Source organism: Lygodium microphyllum, chromosome 18 (genome assembly GCF_053477565.2).
Source record: "Lygodium microphyllum isolate KBCC chromosome 18, Lygodium_microphyllum_v1.1.10, whole genome shotgun sequence".
In the NCBI taxonomy this organism is placed as follows: Eukaryota; Viridiplantae; Streptophyta; class Polypodiopsida; order Schizaeales; family Lygodiaceae; genus Lygodium; species Lygodium microphyllum.
In genome coordinates this window covers 25,613,296-25,619,388 of record NC_141152.1, presented here as the reverse complement: position 1 = coordinate 25,619,388, position 6,093 = coordinate 25,613,296, and positions in this window count along the sequence as shown.

The following is a 6,093-nucleotide window of genomic DNA, read 5'->3' as shown; positions in this document are numbered from 1 at the left end:
AAACTTAATTATAGATCTAAAATCTGTACTTCTGTGTGGTCATTTATTGCTGATTGGTACTTGTTTGTACCTTGGTCACTTGGGTGATAGTTTGGGCCTGCATTTGCTTTTTTTTTGTCACATTTTGGCTAGAAATCATGGCTAGCAGCAACGAGCAGTAATTTGATGCACGTAAAGAAGCTTGAAGGCACACATAATTGCAGTGTGGCAAAAACAGCGCTATAATATCCTGTTACAAAAGAAGCAGGCAAAGCCAATCAAAACCAAAGGGGCAAAGCCTACAGACATGGATCGGGATGATTGGGATGAGTTGAATGAGCTTGCACGCTCAACCATAGAGCTATCAATTTTTGATGCCTTGCTCTTCAACATTGAAGGTTTGGATTCTGCACATGCTATATGGACTAGACTGGAAGAACTGTATACACAAAAGAGTGCTACAAGCGAAGTGTATTGGCTCAAAAAGCTTATGGATTTGCGTATGAAAGAGGGTACAGCAATGTCTACACACTTGAGTGAGTTTAACTCCATTTTCAGCCAACTGGTTGCCTTGAAATTCATGATTGATGAGGAATTTAAGGCTACTTTCTTGCTTTGCACTCTACCAGAGAGTTGGGATACATTCAGGACTGCTATGAGCAATTCTAATGTGATCCTTTTGTATGCTGATGTAGAGAGTGCTCTACTTATGGAAGAGATGAATCGGAAAAATAATGCATCCAGTAAGTCTTCCAGTGCTTTGCATACGAGGGGCAGATCACAGTAAAAGGGCAAATATGATGGCAAGGGATGCATTAAATAACATGGCAAAGATGTTGAATGCCATCATTGTGGCAAGAAGGGTCACGTTAAACGTGACTGCTACAAATGGAAGAAAGAGAAAGGAAAAGGCAAGAAGACAGATGATAGCAAGGAAGAGAAGAAGGATAGTCAGCCTAAGAAGAGCAATGTAAAAATTAAAGAGGTGAATGTAGTCACTCATGACAGTGACAATGGGAGTGATGTACTCTTTGTCTCTTCACACTTTGGTTCACATGCTTTACTTGTAGATACAGATGATGACATGCATACCTGGATTCTTGCTTCAGGTGCTTCCTTTCATGTCACCCCTCATCATGAGTGGTTTTTTGCCTATACAGGGGATCGACATGGTGTTGTCCATATTGGGGATAACTATGCATGTGAGATTGCAGGCCATTGCAGTGTGCAGTTATAGTTTCAGCATGGCTTTGTCTTTACACTTCAGCATGTACGGCATGTACCTCAGCTCAAGAACAGCTTGATTAGCACAAGGCAGCTAGGTGATGATGGTTTTCATACCACCTTTGATGATGGAAAATGGAAGATCTGTAAGGGATTTAGGATTATTGCCAAAGGTTGCAAGAGTGATACTTTGTATCCACTTCATGTATCTAGTGTGTGTGACCATGTTGTTGCTGTGACCGAGCAGCCAAGCATTTCCTTGTGGCATGGCCGGTTGGGACACATGAGTCAAACAGGAATGAAAGTGCTTTCTCGTTTGGGTTACTTGCCTTGTCTTCATTATGTTGATTTTGAGCATTGTGATCATTGCATTTATGGCAAACATGCACAGATGTCTCACAAAAAGTCTCTTTCTTTGAAATCTTCTCCTCTAGAGTTAGTACATTCGGATGTATGTCAAATGCCAGGATTATCTTTAGGGAGAAAGAAATATTTTGTCACCTTTGTCGATGATGCTACAAGGAAGGTATGGGTTTACCCTATTCGTAGCAAGGATGAAGTGCTTGACAAATTTAAAAAATTCTTGGCATTGGCTGAAAATTAGATAGATAAGACACTTAAGTGTCTTTGCTATGACAATGGTGGGGAATATGTGTCCAAGGCCTTTCATGCATTTTGTGACAACAAAGGGATAAAGAGGGAGCTCACTTCCCCTCATAATCTGCCCCAAAATGGAGTTGCAGAGCATATGAACCGGACCATATAGGATAAGGTCCGTACGATGCTGTCTCATGCTGCATTACCCCATGGTTTTTGGGCAGAGGCTGTTATGACAGCCATTTACTTAATTAATCGGTCACCAAACAAGTCTTTTGGGGGGGGGTCCCCAAGAAGTGTGGTTGGGCAAGCCACCTTCATATGCTCATCTGAAAGTGTTTGGCTGTGAGGTTTTTGTACAGATTCGTAAAGAAAAACACAGCAAACTTGAGCCAAATTCCTGTAAATGCATTTTCCTAGGATATGGTGACGAGGGTGAAATGGGATATAAATTGTGGGATCCCGAGAAAAGGAAAGTAGTACGCAGCAATGACATTATCTTATGGGAAGATTGCATGCACAAACAGCCCGAAAGAAATGTATAAATCCATGCTGTCAGAGATGGAATCTCTTGAAAAAAATGGCACTTGGGACTTGGTGCAGTTGCCTAAAGAGCAGAAAACCCTTCCATGCAAATGGGTTTACAAGATGAAGGTCACTTCTGGTTCCTTAGCAAAGTACAAAGCAAGATTGGTTGCAAAGGGGTACAAGCAGGAGCATGGAATTGACTTTAATGAGATTTTCTCTCCTGTAGTCAAGATGACTACATTGAGAACCATTTTGGGCTTGGTTGCAGTTGAGGATATGGAGCTCATATAGATGGATGTAAAGACTGCATTTTTACATGGTGATCTACATGAAGACATATATATGCAGCAGCCTAAAGGGTTTGTTGAACAAGGGAAGGAAAAAATGATATATAAACTCAAAAGGAGTTTGTATGGACTGAAACAATGATACTGAAACAAGAACCAAGAGAATGGTATCATAAGTTTGATACATTCATGCAGTCCCAAGTCTTTCATACAAGTCAAGTGGATCATTGCGTATACACCAAGAAGGCAATAGATGACAACTTGATTATCTTAGTTTTGTATATTGATGACATGCTGATTGCTGGTAGGGATACTCATGCTTGGATTCATTGAAGAAAAGTCTTCATGGCAGCTTTGACATGAAGGATCTGGGTGATGCAAATCACATTCTTGGCATGCGAATACTCAGAGATAGATCTAAAGACTTACTCTATCTATCTCAGCAGGAGTATATCTCCAAAGTTTTGCAGCATTTCAATTAGAGAGGGAAACAATTGGGGTTCCATTGGCTCCATATGTGAAACTCAGTGCAGAGGACATCCCTACATCTGATGATGAGAAGGCTGAAATGGCCAAGATACCATATGCTTCAGCTCTGTTGGCAATTTGATGTATGCTATGGTTGCTACACGTCCTGACATTTCTTTTGTAGTGGGAGTGGTTAGCAGATACATGGCAACCCCTAGCAAGAAGCATTGGGATGCAGTGAAAGGTATGATGAGATACCTCAAAAGACACAAAGAAGTTGTGCATCTGCTTTGGAAAGCAGAAGGCATCTGTTGTTGGCTTTGCAGATGCAGACTATGCTGGTCATGCGAACTGCAGAAAGTCCACTTCTAGGTATGTGTTTACTTTCACAAGAGGAGCAGTCTCTTGGATCTCCAGGCTATAAAAGTGTGTTGCATTGTCTACTACAAAGGCAGAGTATGTAGCTATCACTGAGGCATGCAAGGAGGTTTTATGGCTTTCACATCTGGTGGGAGAGCTTGGCATCACAGAGTTACATGTTCTCCATTGTGATAGTCAGAGTGCTATCATGCTAGCACGAAATCATGTCTTTCATGCAAAGACAAAGCACATATAGGTGAAGTACCACTTCATTAGAGATGTACTTGACAGCAAGAGCATTGAGCTTGTCAAAGTGCATACAAATGATAATCCTGTAGACCTTCTCATGACAGCAGAGCAGTTTGCTCATTGCCGACAGATGATGGGAGTTGGATAGATATATTTATTTCAGCTCTGTACATACCTAGACTTAGTTGATTCTTTTCTCCTCTTAAGGCACATTGCCTTTAGGTGGGAGGTTGTTGGGAATAAAGGGCCATCATGCCTTTTATATGTGCACGGGTGTGAACACACCCTTAGCACATTGTACTTTCATACATATATCTATCTAAAAACCTAAAGTGGTACACTCATCATTGTACCAAAAGTGTGCTCACTCTCTACTCTACTCTCTTGCACTCTCTCTGTCTCTCTCACTGCGTGTAACGACTGTCTACCTCGATCTCCGTGCCTAACCGGTCCCTACAACATGCGCAGGATAGATCCACAAATGGAGTTCAATGAATATCAGTGGATTCATCACGTGCATATGGAGCCACATTGACTCTACCTTTCCAAGTTTTGCACGAGAGCCAAGGAATCTTTGGCTTGGTCTTGTGCATGAATCCATTTGGTCTCCACTCAACTTCTTATAATGTGTGGCCTCTAGTCCTTAACTACAACATCCCGCCATGGCTTTCTATGAAGAAAGGACACCTGATCCTTAGCTTGCTCATTCCTCAGGGCTATAAAGTCAAGGATATGGATGTCTATCTCCGTCCATTAGTTGATGAGCTTAAGATTTTGTGGAAGGAGGGGATTACCGTGGAAGATATGAGCAAGCGTTATGGTCAATAGTCTGTCATTATATGAGCCATTCTCATGTGGACTATGTATGACTTTCTAGGATTCGAGGAATGCTTAAGTAAGTAGTTTTTCATTCTCGTTGGTGATATCTAACATAGCTCGTTCAAGTATGTGTCAACTAAATAGGGGTGTTGGGATAGGTTTGGTTACCTCAGGTTATCATGCATGTCCATTGTGTGGGCCACAGTTAGACTCCCAAAGGTCACAAACCATAAAGAAGATGGTATATCAAGGACACGCCGCTTTCTTACCGAAGGGTCATAAACTAAGGGAAGGTTTTCTTGGATAACCTCTAGCACGAATGAACAGCCAAAGCTGATATGAGTTGAAAATGGTCCACAGGAGTCACATCCAAATAGAATGAGATGGTTCTCGGTTTTCTACGAATTGCCATATTGGACCCACTTATAGATCAGCCACTTGTTGAATCCCATGCATATTTTCAACAAATGGAATTTAGTGCAATGGATCTCACAAAAGGAGATCAAGACATCCTCTATTGAATTTGAAAGGCGGGGAGTAGTGGAGACAATTTGTCTCTTTAAGAAGTAGCTACCTATCAACATGCTCACGATACTAACCCTCCTCCTGATGCATCTTGTAGATGAAGTGGAGATTGCGGGACCCATCCATATGCATAGGATGTTCTTCTTGGAGTGCTTCATGAAAACCCTTAAAAAGGCTTTATGGGACAACGATCTCAGCTAGAAGGTAGCAATATGGCTGAACGTTGGCTAGTGTCAGAGGCATTAGTGCATATTTCACAATGGCTATCAACTTTGGATTCAGATAAGAGTATGCTATGGTCGCACTGAAGGATGATGATAGACTGATCGAAGATGTGGTGGTTGAAAATGGGATAGAAAAAAGGATGGATTCTACAATGGAGGAGAAAGTGAATCATTTTTGTATGTTGCATCATGCATCCATGGAGACGTGGCTCACTAGATACAAGCAAGCTAGGAAAGATCGGGAAGAAGCACCATTGAAATTTTGATGCAGTACTACATACCATTGACCGATTCGATATCTTGAGAGCATGGAAGAGATGACACGGTTTATGCCTATGCGATGGTTACATGGAGCTTTGATCGTAACTTCTCCCGAAGGGGTGGAGGTCTCTACTGAGGAGTGGAAATTCTTGAGGGGATGTAGTTCGAAGGCAACCACATGTTTTATAAGCTATCATATCTAGATTTTATATGTGACAACTAATCTAATCATTTCAATGTACGATACAAAATATACAATGCAGCATGGTTGTGCATGCAACATTTTTCGCGTTGAGCACATCGACAAAATGTGCTCAACAACGAATTATGGTGTCATGGTAAAGTTCAAGCAAGAGAGCCGATGGCGAGCCACGAATCCAAACACCGTTATAAATGAGATGGAGTATTTTGGAAACGTGCAAAGTGTTATCTTAGTGGATTACCGTAGCTTCTCCATGATCATATTCAATGTGATGTGGTTCAAAGTGGTATTGGAAGGAGCCGGGGCAACAGTTTGGCGAGGTTCATCTGGATTTCTCAAAATATATTCTCAGAAAAGATAGATGGATCTG